The sequence below is a fragment of the Podarcis liolepis genome (genome assembly GCF_965112155.1).
Source record: "Podarcis liolepis genome assembly, chromosome: Z".
Taxonomy (NCBI): Eukaryota; Metazoa; Chordata; class Lepidosauria; order Squamata; family Lacertidae; genus Podarcis; species Podarcis liolepis.
In genome coordinates this window covers 8,190,229-8,208,638 of record NC_139570.1, presented here as the reverse complement: position 1 = coordinate 8,208,638, position 18,410 = coordinate 8,190,229, and positions in this window count along the sequence as shown.

Sequence of the window (18,410 nt, the reverse complement as noted above, 5' to 3'; positions counted from 1 at the left end):
ATTCAGCTTTTATAACATTTGTTGGCAAGCAACTTCCCATTGCAGATAATTCCCTGTCAGCCCATCAAGAACACGCAGGGTGATTACTGTAAAATTAATGGTTTGGAGCTCAGTAAGAGCTTTTTTATTGAGTTCTTGCTTGACAGGCAGAGAATGCAGCACTGCCCGTGAAAGGGTGCAAAGTCCCCTCTCCATTATGTACACTGTGGAGGACAAAATTTGCATGGCTTCCAGGGTTTATGCCAGGACCTATGGCACCATTCAACATGCAAGAGGTGGCATTCATAGGGATGGAAAATAATTTCTGTTCAATTTGTGTTTTGGTGCAAATTTACCTACTTTGCAGCTCCTAAGGCATCATGGGAAACCAACATATTTTGAAATTCACAGGTCTCTGAATTTTGTAATGCAGTTCTCCAACCAAATGATGTGTACCAAATGAATGAATGAACAAACAAACAAACAAACAAAAAAACAAACAATGCATATGCTAGGGGAAATTGCACCTGAAATAATACTGTATGATTTGGTGACTGTACTCCATACTCTGGTAATTTCCATACTAGGTTATTGCAGTGCAATCTACATGGGGCTGTTCTTGAAGATGACTTGGAATCTTCAGCTGCTCCAAAATGCAGACATGGATTACCAAGATACTCACCCAAGAGCCCTCTTGGCAGTTTCAAATCTCTCAGAAACCAAAGTGGTGGTGGGTGGCCTGTGAGAGGGCAATCTCAGTGGCAGCTTCTACATCATGAAATTCCTCCCACACAGAGGTACATCTGGTACCTTCACTATCCCTTCACTATCCTGTTTTCAGCATATGCTGATGAACCACCTCTTCAGCTTGGCCTATGACACATGAGAAATATTTTTTTAGGACTCACTATATACTTGCAAAACTGTTTCTAATATTGCGTTTTAAACTGACTTGAATCATCCTTAGAAGCTTCGGGTGGGTAATCTGCATTGGCTGGAGCTTCCAGTGCAGACCCAAATGATCCTTCCCTTCCCACAGAGCACACTGTATAGTAATTCAGTCTCATGGTTACGGAATCATAGACTACAGTGGCCAGGCTATCCTGATTGAGATTCAGCTGCAGTTGTTCCATCACATCGTTCTGCCCTTATGATTTCCTTCATAAACAACACAGGATCTGGCTGTGTCACAATTAGAGTAGCACAGCATTTAAAATTAAAAATGGTGATATCTTGTTTTCTGCTGCTGTTGGGTTTGCAAATAAACAGAACCCATCCCGAGGACTAATTTACCTTATCTATGCACATGGCTTTCAAAAGGAAGCAGCTATAGCAATTTAAACCACAAGAGTGAGTGTGCAGTTGCAAGCCTGGTGTTTTGTGTGGCAAGGTCCCAAACCCTCCCGAGATGTTGGAATAAAGACACATGAAACCAGTATTTTAGGTTAATGAGCTAAAAAGGCCACAACTTTATTGGTTACAGAATGTCAGTACTATTGGCTTAGGCACTGAAAACAAACCCACTATATAGGACTCCTGCCTGTCTGCAGGAGTCTTGGAAGGGTTAAGTACCAGAAGGGGGAGCCTTGCTGGCGCACATCAACTAGGAATTCCCCCAGGGTCACCGCTAGGGGTCATGCCATGGCCCTAGCCCCCCATCTTGGGCTTCGGACAGAGACTATGCCTCTCAGATTCCTTTAATGGAATATCCTTGAATTAGGAGGGATAGGTGATGGCCACTACCTCCCCTCCCCTCCAACTGAATACTCCAATGCCTAACTGCCAAACTTTACAAAGTTGTGATGATTTGCTATGAGGTAGGCAAAAAACCAAATGGCTGATGCCAATTTGCCAAGTGGAAAAAATTCCTACCAGGTCCCTTCAACAGGCGACCAACCGAGGTCCATAGGAAGGTCAAGAGAAAAAGAGCCAAACCTTAGGGAGGGAGGGAGGGAGGGAAAACTGAGCGAGCGGGAAGCAAAAGGGGGTAAGTCCTTGACCACGGGCAATTTAAATAGCCCAAGCCATGCCCCCTGACCATCCAGGGATGATGCGGCCGAGGACTCCCAATGGCGTGGGGGCTATGCCGCCCTGTGCATGCGAGTCAGGCTTGCGACCAGCCCACAACGTTATCTCCCCGGGAACAGGAAACAGCTTTACCTTGCTGTGTATCTTGGTGGATATTTCCCCCTCTACCCATGTTGCCAGAGTTGCTCAGCGGCGCAAAGTAATAATACTTTGGCCTTTTCAATATGACCTGTTTATCAGGCATTCACCCTGGTTTGTTGAAAGAAAGTTTGTAGGGAGCTTAGACAAGGATGGCTATTTCTTGAGCATTTATTCTGATGTTTGCAGGGGGGCTAGATGATGTTGAGTCAAGCAAATCAGGCAAGTCTTAGGCAAGAAACAAGAGGCAGCTGGTCTCTCAGTCTTAACTGATATTCTTAACTGAACAGAACTGGACACACACTGAAGGGAGGGGCTGATTCCAGAGCAAAACAAACAAGCTCCACCCAACAGATACCAAGCCCTCTACCATTCAAATTAGGCCCCAGTCTTTTTCTTACAATCCCCTTCTCACTGGGCCTAATTTGAATTAGTCCAGTTTAATTTTGCATGTAAATTCTCCTTCCATTTCTTATTTGAACATTCAACAATTTCTGTACAATCTTGCTTGTTCTCAGTACACAGAATTGTATCATCTACCTTGCTTTATACCTTTGTAGGGGATGCAGGTGGCACTGTGGTCTAAACCCCTGGGCCTTTGGGGCTTGCTGATTAGAAGGTCGGCAGTTCAGATCCCCATGATGGGGTGAGCTCCTGTTGCACTGTCCAGTGGCGTAGCGTGGGTTGTCAGCACCCGGGGCAAGGCAAGTAATTTGCGCCCCCTAACCCATGGATTTTGCGCCCCCTAACCCGTGGAGCGCGGCCCCCCAGATGTTGCGCCCGGTGTGGCCGGCCCAGCCTGCACCCCCCACGCTACGCCACTGTAGCACAAAACACCATCCCTAATCCTGCAACTGCAAAAAGTTCTGCAACACAGCGCAACAGACCGTGCAAAAGGATCGTTGTTGATGCTTTTATTAAAAAAATGTAAACAACAGCCATCTTTATTTACACTATGAGCTAACTGTCTGAGATGGGTAAAACCAATCCCAAAGGGCCCTTACAAACAGTAGATTATGCTACATTTTCCTTGTTTAAATCCACAATGTTTTGGTTTTTTTAAATGCACTCTACCTCCCCACCCTTATACCCTTTCCACCCAAGACGTACACCTGATGCCTTTGTCACACATTACATGCACCCAACCCCTTCCCTGCAGTCAGCTAGATTTCCCTCGCAATAAACGTGGTACCGGAGAAGGGAAACCTGAAAAGAGGAAGCGGCTGCTTTCCTGCATTCTGCCTCAGGGTCTTACTGCCCACCCTGCTCTGTTTCGTTGCTGTGTTTGCTCAAACGGAACAAAGAGCAGGGAAAGCCCCTCCCCTCCAGGCAGAGAGAGAGAGAGAGGGGGGGGCGCCCTCCACGAGTTGTCGAGCTTGGGCAACGGCTGCGCGGCCGACGGCGAGGCGCTAAGGCGCCGGCTCCCCAGGCTGCAGCGCCGCTGCGCTTGCATGCCTGGCCGCGCCCAGCTCGCCTCAGCGCAGCGGAAAACAGAAGCAGTGGCGGAGACGACGACCCCCCACCCCAACCAAGCCTCGATTGCTTGTCCCTTCCCTCTGGACTCGCGCCCCCCCAGGTGTTGTGCCCGGTGCGGCTGGCACCCCTGACACCCCCCACGCTACACCACTGGCTCTGTCTCAGCTCCTGCCAATCTAGCAGTTCAAAAGCATGCCAGTGCAAGTAGATAAATAGGTACTTCTGTGGTGGGAAGGTAAATGGTGTTTCCGGGCCGTATTTCATATCAAGTTTATCTTTAGTCTCTAGTGCATGCATCAAGGAACTGTAACTTTCAAGCAAACGACAGAATTAAAATCACTTCGTCCCCTTTTCAAATTTCCTGCCTATAGTATTTAAATAATCCATCAACTCTGTCACTTGACTTAGATGCTTTTCTAAATCTCCATTTTCTTTCCATTTTAAACAGCTTTCTTCATAAATATAAGTCTCTCACTCAGAGCATTTCTCTCATACAACTATTTCAGACTTTGCCACAACTCTTTGGCAGTCTTAAAATCTCTTATGTGGTGTAAGTCACTGTCATTCACATACGTTGAAATTTCTCCTGTTGCCTTTCTGTCCTGCTTTTCTCACTTTACTTTTTCTGCCTCTTCTGCTGCTGCAGATTTTTCAATTGTTTCCCACAAATCTTTTTTCACCAGCTCATTCTCCATTCGAAATTTCCATAAAGGATAGTTACTTGAAGTGAGAACAGGCACAGCAGGTTCTAGGGCTTTCACAGCTTATATATATGTGGCCATAATTTTTTCGTCTTCTCTTTGCCGGACTGGGCCTGTAACCCAATTGTTGTGTAGGTGCAGGGGGATGATTAACAAATTCGGTCCTCCTGGCAAACTGGGAATATCCCCTCACTCAGCCAACTTTAGGATATTCCACCATTCGTCAGCAGGGTTTTTTTCCCTTTCTCTTTGAGAAAAATATGTGGGTCATGTAAATGTAAACTAAGCTTTAATAATAAAGAAAACTGTAACAAAATAACATAAGGAGAGAAACTAAATACCGTATTTTTCACTCTATAGGAGGCACCCGACCATAGGACGCACCTTGTTTTAGAGGGGGAGAACAAGGGGAAAAAAATCTCCCCCTCTCTGCTCAGTGCCCCTTCAGCGAAGCGGCAGGAGAAACTGAGCCCCTTTCATTTCTCCTGCCGCTTTGCTGAAGGGGCACTGCGCAGAGAGGGGGAGATTTTTTTTCCCTTGTTCTCCCCCTCTAAAACAAGGTGCGTTCTGTGCGTTCAAGGTGCGTTCACCCGAAGCCTCCGGAGCGCACTGACCCCTCTCGCTCTCCAGTCTTCAGTGAAGGCAACCCGAAGCCTCAGGAGCGTGGCGGGAGTTCCCCCTGGGCTCCGGAGGCTTCGGGTTCCTTTCGACCTGCTCTTTGGGGCTGGCGGAGGTTTTGACAAAGAACAGAGGTTTTGACAAATGGACCACCAAAAATGCGTGAGGCAAACGGTGGAAGTCCTTTAAAAATATTTTAATTAAGATAGATAAGGATATGATGAAAATACATAATTGAACATAAATATAGATTGGAAATGGCTGTGTATAGTGAATACTTATCTACTTTTAAAATTCTCATTCTTGATCTTATTTCTTCCTTTTCTTTATCATCATTTTCTTCTTTTCTTTTATATTTTACCTTTCATTTCTTTTCTTTATTGTGAATATTGTTTTGTAGAGGTGCAAATAATTGTAAATGTTAGAAGAGGTAAAATGTTTTCTAATTTTCTATTGGTTACATGTATTTTCCTTTTTTTGTATATTTGTATTTTTTTCTAATTTGTACTCAATAAAATTAATAAGAAAGACAGAAAGAAAGAAAGAAAGAAAGAAAGAAAGAAAGAAAGAAAGAAAGAAAGAAAGAAAGAAAGCTCATCATGTGTCCATCTCCTCGTCCCACTTGGCGGCGTCAGGCAAGTTCATGTTTTGTCCCATGAAATCAAGGAACATGGAGGCCTGTAGTAACCGGCCCAACCTCTGGAAGTGCCGTGTATGGTAGGAGAGACTCCACAGCTGCTTTGATCCCTTCGTATTGCAAGAGGCTCTCTGGCGTCTCATGCTTGAGGAGGGTTTCCACCACTGCCTGAGCCTCAAGGTAGTTCCGCAAGTTTGTGTTCCACGTGATGGAAAACTTCAACACAGCCTCTGGAAGAAGGGGTTTGGGGAAGACACGTCAGGAAGGAGTGCAAGTTGCAGGCAGCGTGGCCACCTTGAACCAACACACCTCTCTTGCGAAGCGCGGCCAGGTCTGGGCACACATCTGACCTGCGCCTTTCTTCAAGGCAGGGAAGCAGATCCAACACCCCTCCCCACCTAGTAGAAACAATTAATGATGGGAGGGGTGACTGAGTTTATTCCAGACTACATGGCTTGCAGGAATGGGTTTTATAATATTTATAAAAGTGCAACAACAACAATATGCATTATAATCTTTGCTCTAGTATTACAGAGCTGGTGGAGCTAATTTGAGGCTGTGTACACACCATACATTAAAAGCATTATCGCTTCTCCCCTGTAAGAATCCTGGGAACTGTAGATTACCCTTCTACCGCATAGCTACAATTTGCAGCACCCTTTACAAACTGCAATTCCCAGGATTCTTTGGGAGAAATGTGCTTTTAATGCCTGTTTTTCCTGCAGCAGGCATGCTCAGCTACCCCTCTGGAAGCTCAATCCCACAGAAAGTTGTGACGGCCACCAACTTGGATGGTTTTATGCAGGAAAGGCTATCAATGGCCACTAGGCACGATGGCTATGCTCTACCTCCACAGTCAGTGGCAGTAACCTTTGTGAATAGTAGTTGCTGGAAGATGCAGGAAGGGAATACAGAATGCTCTTGTTTCCACAGGCCTCTGGTTGGCCACTGTGAACAGGATGCTGGACTAGACAGGCCAATGTGGCCTCATCCAGCAGGCACTTCTTATGTCCTTACGTGGTTCATGGGTAGAGATTGTGAGAAGGCATCTTCCAAAGCAATCCCACCCCGCAAATAGCTTTGGAGCCTTCTTGCCTCTAGCCTAGCCCTCACCCCTTTTCCTGTTCCCGCTGGAGTCTTCTTTTGCTTGCCACTCCTGCGGGCTCTCTTCCGGCCAACGCTGCCAATGACAGATCTTAAAAACTTGGGGTCGGTGAGATTCGGCAATCGCAGCACCTTGCGCCTGCTGGACCTCCTGAGCGGAGCGGGTTGTGTCTTGCTCCTCATGAAGTAGGGTGAAATGTGAGGAGTGTTGCAAGCCGGTGCAGAGGCAGAAGGTCTGGCCAAGATGGTAGAGCACGGCTTCTCTGTCAGGGGCTTCTTCCTAACCCAGTGGAACACCAGTATCATACGCCTCTTAGATGGGTTGGACATGCTGAAGAAGGTGCTGGAGGCCCAAAGACCAGGGTGGCTTCAAAGCGGAGGACGCAGCAGGCAGTTCCCTATCAATGGTGCCAAATCCAAGCAAATGTTAGCTCCAGTCCTGTTAAATCGATCCAGCAATTATGAACGTTAAATAAGGGATTAATTCCTCAGGCAGTATGAAAAGACTTTCTGTGGCTTTTTAATAGATGGGAGCCCCCAACTACTGCCACTGTTGACAGCCTGTTGCCCCTTCACTCTGCTTGAACGGGTTATGTCACAATGGTTCCTTCATCAGGTGTTTGTGAGCATGAAAATGCTGTTGGGAGTTTCAGCAATGAAGGCTCAGGCATAACATACTGTTTGAAAGTCTGAACATTTCCTCTTCTTTTATTTAACAAAATTTATATACCACTTTTATAATTTCTATACAAATTATTAGGAGAGTAAGTTAAAAATATACTGTAGTTTATTCACTTATAGGCTAGTTTATTCCTTCTTATACTTCTATCCCACCTTTCCTCCACAGAGCATACACACTTCAGCTTCCACCTTCTCCATTTTATCCTGACAGCAGTATTGTGAGCTAGGACCATCGCTCAGTGGTAGAACAACTGCTTAGCATGCAGAAAACATCAGGTTCAGTCCCCAGCATCTCCTGGTGGGACTGGGAGCGCTCCCTCTGCGCTTCGGAGGCATTCACTCCATAGGACGCACACACATTTCCACTTAATTTTGGAGGGAGGAAAGTGCATCCTATAGAGCGAAAAATACGGTACATCACGAGGCAAGTCTGAGGCAAGAAGCAAGAAAAGGCAGTTGGTCTCTCTTAACTGAACATAACGGAACCCACTGAAGGGAGGGGCTGATTCTGGAGCAAAACATAGAAGCCCCACCTACCAGATACCAAACATTCTACTATTCAAATTAGGCCCCAGTGTTTTCCTTACAATGACCCACCGCAGTTTCCAGTGCATTTTCCTGTCACTATCCTTATTGGGAAAAGCCTGATTTGTTCTTGCTTTATGTGTGCTTCAAAAGACCAGGTTTTCTTTTATATAAAAAGGCATGAAAAATCCATATTAAAATTGTGCATACTTCCCGCTTATTTTCCACATTTTCTACTTCTCCTAAAACATGCATTTTGGGGGCATAGTTTCCCCCTATTATATGCGTTTTGATGTGCATTGCTTAGGAACCAAAACTGCATCAGCAAGTTCAAAGTGTGTGTTTGACTGATAGCTGCGTTCTGTTATGCATATAAGTCTAAAAGCAATGAATTATGTCAATTCGATTTAAATTTGCACTTAAACAACCAAAGTGTCAGGACCAGGGGACGTGGTGGGACCAGTGATGGGAGAATTCCTCCTCTTCAATTCCACTCCATTCACGTATTGTACACAGGTATGTAGTTGTCCAAGGTTGAAGACCCATTACTATTTTTGCAGAAGGGTCTCTGCAGGGCCCCTGTCACCAGAGTCCCCCCTCGCAATTGTTTCTATTAATTTTCCAAATTATTACAAATCAAACAAATTATTTTAACACAATTTCTTAAAATCAGGTTTCCCGCTCCTGTTTCAAACATACGCCAATCATTTCCTCCCTTAGCTGCATCATTTCTTATTTAGCGTCCAGTTGTCATCCTTCACTTGCATCCTGTCACCAGAGTCATACAGCTGCCTAATTAACATGAACAGGGTTTTTTGTTTTGCCACTGAGAAGTCTTCTCCCTCTTTGTGCTGACTGGAGCCAGCCAGAATGAAAGGACGTGAGTGAGCCAATGAGGATTGGTTGCTAGGGTCAGTTTGGAGAAAGCACATAGGAAGGACAGAGAGGAGTTGCTCCATATGCTTCATGGCTGAACATTTAGGAGCACTGAAAACACAAGGTGCTTCAGTTTCATGAGAACAATGTGCAAGTTCTGTTACATACAATGGAACTTAAAGGAAAACAACTTAATCTATTCTGAAAATAAGATATTGGAGCACTTCAAATCATTTCCCCCCCATGTACATCCACAGAAAATAGTAGGTCGAGCTGAAAGAGAGAACTGCACTGATTGTTGTAGGGCCCCTTTAATTATTATTAAAGCATATGGATAAGACTATTCTGTAATCTTAGAATGGTGTGTTGCTGTGGCAGTGTGTGTAGGTATGAGTGGGGCATCACTGTGACTATCATGATGGGACCCTGCACTTCTGAATTTGTCACAACACTAGTAATTATACTTTGGGTTCCTTTGTACCAGAATTATCATGTCTGTTGAGTTTTAGGCGATTAATGTGTGAACTGTCTTGAATTCACAGGATTATATACTGATTGTATATTGAAATCCAGGTGAGCTGCTGCCAATCAGTGTAGACAATACTAAGCTAGATAGGCTAAAGATCTTAGTGTAAGGCAACTTTCTATACTCCTAGATTTAAATGAGAGAAAATGGGTAGTAAATAAAACACAGATGGCAAGATATCTAGATTTCTACAAAGGGGTGAGTAGATGAGGCATTGATCAACTGCAGTGTAAAATTCAGGATTACAAACAAAGATATGCTTTCATAAAAATTTTATTTTCCTTTTTTTTAATAATTCAATGTGCTGGCAGTATAATTAATCCCTCTATGAGAGACATGAATGTACCAGTTCAACCAATATTATATTATACAGAAGACAATTGCATTTAAAAACAACAAACAACATTGAAAATGTTTGTACAGAAAGTATTACTTTTTAGAAAGAAAGAAGAGAAATGTAAACAGAAGTGGATAATCTGTGCAACACATTGGTAATGCAAAGGAAACAAGCAGGATACTCCCCCCCCTTTTACATAGAAAGAAAAAGAAAAGTAGCTTCAGAACTATACAACATTTCAGCAATTGCCAGACATGTTAACAGTTATTGTTTTTTATCTGTACGAAAACATCTTAACTTATACTTAAAACTTTACAGGGATAACATGCTTGTTCTGAACAAAGACACATTGTGGAATTTCAGAGATTATGGAGCAGGTGGTTTCTACACATAAAAGGCGTCTATTTTGTATGAAATGCATGCTAGAGGAGGAGAGACCTCTCTCTCCTCCCTGCTCTGCCCAAGTCAATTATCATTTAATTTCAGTGGGTAGATAGCTAAATGTGGAAAATAAATATGACTTTGGTTAGCTGGAGGACCAAGAGGTCTTCGTGTTGCTATTTCTCTATCCAGTAACTAGAACACAGCATACACAATTAATCCAGATGACAACTGGAGTTACGTTTACATATATATATATATGCACACAAAATGAATATTCAAGCCTGTTTTCTGTTTGGCACTTGAGAAGCACAGGTGCAAAAATCTCACTATTAGCCAGACAAATCCCAACACCTCTAGAGGAAAGACAGAACAGCTCCAAAGAGGAAAGTTCTCTTTTGTCTGCCTTAACTGCTTTTCCTGTGACTTTATATATAAAACATACAATGGGATTCCTAGCTCGCTGTGATTCAGACTGAACTGCTCTCTCCCTCCAAGCCTGCCAAAGGTAAAACACATCCAACACTGCATAAATTGGCTTTCTGTTGATTTCAACTTGAGCTAGGTCTGATGAATGTGGTATAGTCCTCTGATCTGATTATACCTCCTCAGAACTCTTGAGAAGGTTAGAAGCTAATGGGAAGAAAATGTGTAGGGCATGATTTTGTGTGGGAATGCATTCAAATGAGCCACCCCAAAGTGAAATATGAGATCTTAAGATGTTCCTTCAAGTACATATGAATGTGTGTGTGTAACTCCAATCCTTGCCTTCATGCATTCAAGGATTCTGGGTGTGGATGAACTGGGAGGGAGGTCAGCAGGTACAACCTTGATATGCCTCTCCACAGTCCCATTGGCACCTGAACAGGACTACGCTGGCAAGAGAGGAATATACCATGTCAATAACAGTATTGGCTCTAAGTTCTCTACATAAACAGGTCTTCATATACTAAAACCAGATTGCATTGCTACAGTTTGCCTTGCTACATGTAAATAAATAGATGGCAGAGAGATGGGTTTTAATTTAACTTTCTTTCATGCACGTCTTTTGTATGGGGAATTTCACCCTGCCCCAACCATAGTTTTCAGTCACTTAATGAATCCCACTCTCTCACCTGCAGTCTGAGTGGCACAGTCTAGTAACCATTTCACCACATGATGAACAAATTTGCTGAGAGAGCTTCTAGCTAAATAGGAATGAGAAATGCCAGAAATCAGAACCTGCTTCTTCAGTTATTTAAAGCCTTCTAAAAACTGGTGGGCTTTGAAAACACACCTCCCACTTCACATGGAGGATGGAACAAGCTTGTTTTTTTCCTGCTCTGGAGGGTAGGACTCAAAGCAATGCATTCAAGTTACAAGAAAAGAGATCTTGACTAAGCATCAGGAAGAACTTTTTGACTGGAAGAGCTGTCATAGAATCATAGAGTTGTAGAGCTGGAAGGGACCACGAGGATCATCTAGTCCAGGCATAGGCAAACTCAGCCCTCCAGATGTTTTGGGACTACAACTCCCGTCATCCCTAGCTAACAGGACCAGTGGCCAGGGATGATGGGAGTTGTAGTCCCAAAACATCTGGAGGGCCGAGTTTGCCTATGTCTGAATTCTAGTCCAACCTCCTACTGTGCCTAGCTCCTCCCCAGAACAAAAAGAGGTATGAAGAGGGCAGAACAAAAAGAGACAAGGTGTTGGGAGTCTCAGATTGCTCGGGAAGGATCTTGGGTAAGGAGGCGGCTTAGGAAGCTGTGGGAAGGTAGGGATTTTCAGTCCTCACAACAGTCTTGTTGGGACAAACTCTACTGGGAAGATTTTCTATGCTCACTAGGCCTGACCTCCTGAGCTCTTTGTTTCTTTGAATAAAGTGTTCACTGATGCTGTGTAAGTTATTACTGACCTGCTCCTGGCACCTGCCCCCGACATAATCACATGAGAATCTCTGAAGCACTGAGAAGCTGGCCACCTCACCCAGTACAATAAATCCACAGGTCAAGAAATCAATGGGTTTAAAATACGAGAGAAATGAATGGAGTTTTCTTAATTGGAACCCAATAGTTCGATTTGTTGACCAACAAATCTTCAAAAGCCTGGAGATATTTGTATTATGGAATAATTTATATTCCATTTGGTCATCTGCCTTGCCTGGCACCGTTGCCCTCTTTGCTTGGTGAATGCCAATAACAGGGCACTAAATTGCAAGGCCTGCAGAACAAATCAGAGGCTGTTGCATCTAGATTTCCCCCCCCCCCAACAAGTCTCAAGTAAATGAATGAAGATTGTGCAGAAGTCATACTGGATGAATCCAATGTGGACTCCAGGGAGAGCATGGCTGGTAGTCTCAGCACACTTGCTTGGAAGCACGTCCCTTTGAAATCAGTGGAATTTTAAATCTAAGTAAATGTGTTAAGACTGGGGACAACTTTCACAAGTGGAAAGCCTCCAGCCTATCCCCATGATTCAGTGTGATAGTTTATTGGGGACTTGGTGGTGCTCATGCCTGAACATTTTTGTTCAGCACCCACATGATGTAGTATCCATTAAAATGTCATCCTGTATTATTTTCTCATTTAATCTAGGTTTACCATTACTGCAAAAGATCAAATAACTAAACAAATGAACAACACAGGAAGACTAAATCCAGAGGCAGTGGGAAGTGGTGGAATAGGCAAAGCACTAATTCCCACAGTAAACTGTCACATGGAAGGAACTGCTGTTTGTCTTCATGGTGAGTTCACACATGCACACTCAGCCATTTTGTGGATCACAAACTCAAGTGTTGGCCTGTAAAACAGAGTCAAAATCGAAGCAATATGGGAGCCCCTTACTTTTTTTCTCTTTCTCAGAAAACAACAGCTAGGGCCCCCGATTTGGCTCTGGTCTGCTGCATGGGGTAAGAGGCATTTTTGTTTAGCTCTTTGCTCTCACACTGATTCCCTGACTTAAAACTGCTCTTTGAAGTTTAGGCCCAGGTTATCTGAAAAACCATATCCTCCCATACAAACCTGCCTGGGTTCTGAGACTTTGGATGGATCTACACATAAGAAAAGAGGGGGTGGGGGTGGGAACCATGGAAAAATCGCATCGAAAATTTGTTTGCTCTCCAGCACCATCTGGTGTTGCATATTTATAACGCATTCAAAGCATTTTTTTTTACAAATGTAGCTGAGTCCCTTTAGGAAAGACTCTTCTCTCGGTCCCTCACAGACAGGTTTGCTGAGGATGCAGCGGCAGGCCCTATTGGTGGCTGTTCCCAGACAACTTTGGAACTCCTTCCCTAAAGAAGCTAGACTTTCTCCTCCCTCCTTGCTGTCCTTCTGTTGGCAAGCAAAGATTCTTTTGTTTCAACAGTCATTTGGGAACTGACTGTTTTTGAAGGAAAGGGCTTTTAACAGTGCTGTGATGTTTTTATTACTTGTATTTTAATATATTTATTTTTAATTATTGCTTTAATTCTATTAGAGGTTGATTACTTTGTAACAATGATTTTTAAACATTTTTTAATGCTTTTTGTGTTTACCTGTGTTTTTAATCAGCAACATGGTCTATAGGAATACGTTCTGCACACTAATGAAGTTATGGACATTTACCTTCAGTAAGGTAAAGCTGGCAAAAAAGGGAAACTGTGCAGTCTTGAGGCCGTTTTTCTCCCTTGCATGGCATATATTGGCAAAGCTTCAGAGCAAAGGCTATATACCGCGACTGATTTACACTTTCACAATTGACAGAAACTGCCATTCATCCGAAGAAAAAGAAGGCATGAGGGTGAATTCCACTTGGTTTGATGGGCCAATAATTCAAAGTAGTACCCTCCATCAATATTCCCAATGAATTTTGCTGTAAGGTGAATGAGAACTTTTATTTGAGTCAGGGTAGGTTTCAAGGTTGCCACCTTCCCCCCTTCTTTTTAAATGATCCCTGCTCTTGTGCTTTTAAAGCAGGCATAGGCAAATTCCAGCCCTCCAGATGTTTGGGACTACAATTCCCATCATTGCTGACCACTGGTCCTGTTAGCTAGGGATAATGGGAATTGTAGTCCCAAATATCTGGAGGGCTGGAGTTTTCCTATGCCTGTTTTCAAGCATCCTAATTTTCAGAAATGTAGGAAATTAAGCACCTCATTCAGCGCAGAAAGAAAAATGCCTGGTTTGGATGTAACACTATGGCATAGTGTTACGTGCACAAGCCTTGAGCTCTTGTGTTCTCCCTCTTCAAGTGTGACTATGAGGAAGGAATTGGACACTTTCACTTCTATTTTCAATTAACAACAGTTTATTGTTATGTCCAAATACTAATCTGTGCTTACAGATATAGGGGTGTACTGAATGCTAGTCCTACTTGGAGTAGACCTGCTGACATTAAGGGGTACAACTAATTTAAGCACGCTTAAGTAGAATACTTAAGTGATAAACCTTAAGTAGAATACCTTAGTGATAAACTATGAATAGTTAAAAATGGAAGACAAAACTTCTAATCTCCTCCTAAGTCATGCTGGGGGAAGAGAAATGAAGGAAGAATGCAGTTGTTTGAGATTTGTGCTAATAATGCGTAATAATATTTTACTGTTGCATCCGAAGGTAGCCAAAGGCTTAGTTCGGACATCACACCAAACCATATATTGTGGTAACCAAAACGATGGCTCAAATTTCCAAGTCATGCAAACCATAATTTAGAGTTCCCGTTTTCCTTCTGCACAACACTCCCATATCTAGTGTAGCAGATCATGCAGATGGAGCAACCGTTGTAACTAAGGTTTGACAATTCAGACATCATACCAGACCATGGTTTGCAATCACCACAGGTTGCAAACCTACTTCAAACCATGTTTCTTGTGGCAAGTTCTAAAGATCTGAGGGTAGACTGCAGGGTGGCTTCCTAGGTCTAAGAAACACTCTCTGCAGCCCATGCTGGGCCTCAAACTGAGGGAAGGGTTCACACATTCATGCATATCACTTGATGACTGCAAATTCTAGTGATCACTTTTTTGTGAATGGTCACCATGGATATTAATAGCACCAGTAGGAATTTAATATGACCTAAGATGCCAAATTTTTATGACATAAGTTCATACAGCTGCCTGTATGATTCTTCAAACATCACCTAAAAGTAAGTGTGTGTGTGTGTGTGTGTGTGTGTGTGTGTGTGTAGCAGGATTGTGCTTGCTGATCCTCACTCCATGTGTGTTTATCAGTATCTGTGAAGATAACCACTATACACACAACCAAGGGTTCTACATCGGAAAGGTCCCCAAGTTGTGCACCCAAGCAGAGATGGGGAACCTGTTTCAGTCTGAAGGCTACATACCCTTGTGAGACACCTCCAGGAGTGGGGTGCATGCCAGTAGTGGGCCGGGCCAGAGTCAAACGTGGGTGGTGCCAGAGAACAAAATGGATTGAGGAATGGATACTCAATCTTTGACTTTGACTACTGAACCACAGGTTACACTTGGGCCACACACAGAGCTCTCCATACTCTACACAGGCAGAGTTATGATCACAGTTCAAGGACACATTCCAGCCCGGCAAAAGCTTTTATGGATAGTGCAGGGGATTGCTAAGGGAGAGGGCATGTGGCTTGGGGATTGTTGTGACTTGGAAAGTGGTCTGACAGAAAGGCTAACAGAAGCTGAGATTTCACCACCTTGGTATAAAGCCCATGAGTGAATGCCTTGGTACAAACATAGGCTCTTTTTTCATAAGGAGTATTCCCACCTTGCATTCAACAAGTGAACCCAAGAACACAGATTTTTGAGCTGTACTATTATATTCCACTGTTCACATGTAATGTTCAATGAGTATACAGTCCGTGTACTTGTGCCCACAATAGCAGAGCAGCAGGTATATCAGCATGTACACTGTCCCCACACAAACACTAATACATGTGTAGAGACAGCGTATGCCTGTGTTCAGAGTAACATATGGACAAGCCTATAGATTGCAACAGATGCATGACAGGTCAGTGGTTCTGCCTTTCTCTCTGCACACCTTCCACGGAATATGTGAAATTTCCTCAGGGGCAGAGTTATCAAGTACAGAGAAATCAAGAGATGCATGTTTGTGTGTGTGTGTGTGTGTGTGTGTGTGAACCAGACCTAGGATGCACACCACTGAAAAATTAGACAGGCTCCCCTATCCTGCCTCGGTAACAGATATGTGGTTACAGGCTAAATTTGGAGACAGGCATCCATTTACTAGATGTTACAGGGAACGAAACCAACACCGTGATCTCACTGAGTGGTTACAGATAACCCTTTGAAAAATGTCTTCTCTTTACGATAGGATTTCAAGTCGTAAATATCAAGTACACTGTGGTCTAGGATTTCTGTTCGCATTACACTAACAAGGAGGAACAATGCACTTAATTGGGCCAAATAGGCCAGTCAAAATCAACCGGCAAGGACCTAATGAAGAGGGTGAGAAACTCTGGTTACCTTCGCCCTTTCATAACTTTATTATGAGGGACGGCCCAAGATGTTTTGCCACTTAAGACAAAGCAGAAAATGCCGCCACCCTCACTGCTGTTGCCGCCTGAGGCAACGTGGAGAAGCCCTGGCATGCTGAAGGTGATGCAAGGGAATGAAGGAGACCACAGAGGAGCAAGCAGCAGCTGTGGTCCCCTCTTCCCAGGCAACACACAGATGACAAGCGAAGGTGGTGGCAATCAGGACGTTCCTGGGGCTCCAGGATCTGCTGATCCTCCCAGCTGCCCCCCACACTGCTGCCTTAGGCAACTGACTCATTGAGTCTCATGGGTGTGCCTGCCAGCCTTGCTTTATACAACAACAAAAATGTCTCTTTATTCAGAAAATAACAATCACCTTTATAGGTACAACTTGCTCTTGATTCTGTGATTCCGAAGTCAGATTGCTGATCTGCTTATAGAGCACAGATAAGCTGGCTAGTGCACCATCGTAGGGCAAACTGGCCCCAATCTAGAGATGCATATAGGCTTCAGTTTATTGTGAAGCCCCTGATGGTTGGCAAGAGAAGGGGTTTCCTGCACTGAGTTCACCCTCCTCCATTATAGGGTAGGAGGGATGGGGGGGGGGGAGGAAGCACAAACACAGCAGATGATCTCTGGATCAGAGCTGGAAACACAAAACAATGGATGGAGGTGCAGAGTCCTCTCTTTCAAGCTGAAGCCTCAGAATAGTGGAAGAGAAACTACCTGTGGGTACCAGTTATTGCACACAGAATGACACTTGCTGGTTTTGGATATTGATGTTCTCTGTTCCTTCGACTCAACCAACATTATGCAGTATTTATTTCCCAATTGTGGGATCAGTTATGTGGTTTTACAGAGCAGAAATGCTCTGTTATGTGGATTTTTAAAAGCCCCTATTAACAGATGTCAATATAACGTTTTAAAAATAATAACGTAAAACAGATTTAGAACTTGATCTGGGATAATATTAAGAATGTTCTTATCACACTTATGCAAGGCTTGTTTTCAAATCCTAGCCATGTAAGCCTAGTTACCAAGCAGTAGGGGATATTATAGGATTATATAAGAGAATGTAGCTGCAATTAACTGTCCTCTTAATTATCTAATACATATGGAAACCTATTCCAGAGAGATGTCACAGAGTGATATTTACATCAACATGGGATCAGTGAATTGTAAAATTTACAGTTAAAGTCATGAGGACCACAGCGGAATGCAATACAGTTTATTAATTAGTATTACAAATTAGCTCTGTTTTGCTGATCCGCACTATTTGAAAAAAATAATAACTTGATTAAAATCAATGTTGAAAGAAAGAGTGGAAATGAATTTAGGGGATGATAATTTTATTTATATTTTTATTATTTAATTTTAAAACCCTCAAGGCAGTTAACAAAAAATTAAATTACGTCACTCTGTTCTGAAGTGATATGGAACACATTGGTCCAAATTGGTGACACTTGTGAGCCCTGTTTAATTTGTGGACAAAGATTTAACATCAGTCTGTCTGGAAAAAGTCACCCTCTGAACTTGAAAACCCCTACTCCATGTGTATGTATGAATCTCTGTAGTTATCTACTAGTAAAGGAAGAACATTCTGCAGGTACCCAGGAGAAATTCAGTTCTTCTTACTGCTTATTTCCCAGTCTATAGCTCTGGTACTGAAAACAGATGCTAGGGTGGTGAGCTGGCAAGTAGATGAGGTTTGCTGAGCATGGCATCACAGTGAGCCAGCCCACTAGCCTTAGAGGCCAGTATCGAGATAGGCAGTAGAAGCTGGTCAATTAGGATGAAAGGGAAACTGCTCCACGAACCTCAGTCTGTCCTTGACCAACTCCCACTTGCCTCCCTTCTTACTCTTAGCCAGTTCCTGGGATGGGAATTGTCTGTCAATGCTTCTGGCTCTGTCCCTGCCCCTCCCTACCAGTCCTCATGGGCACCAGCCACCACTGCAGAAAGCAATGA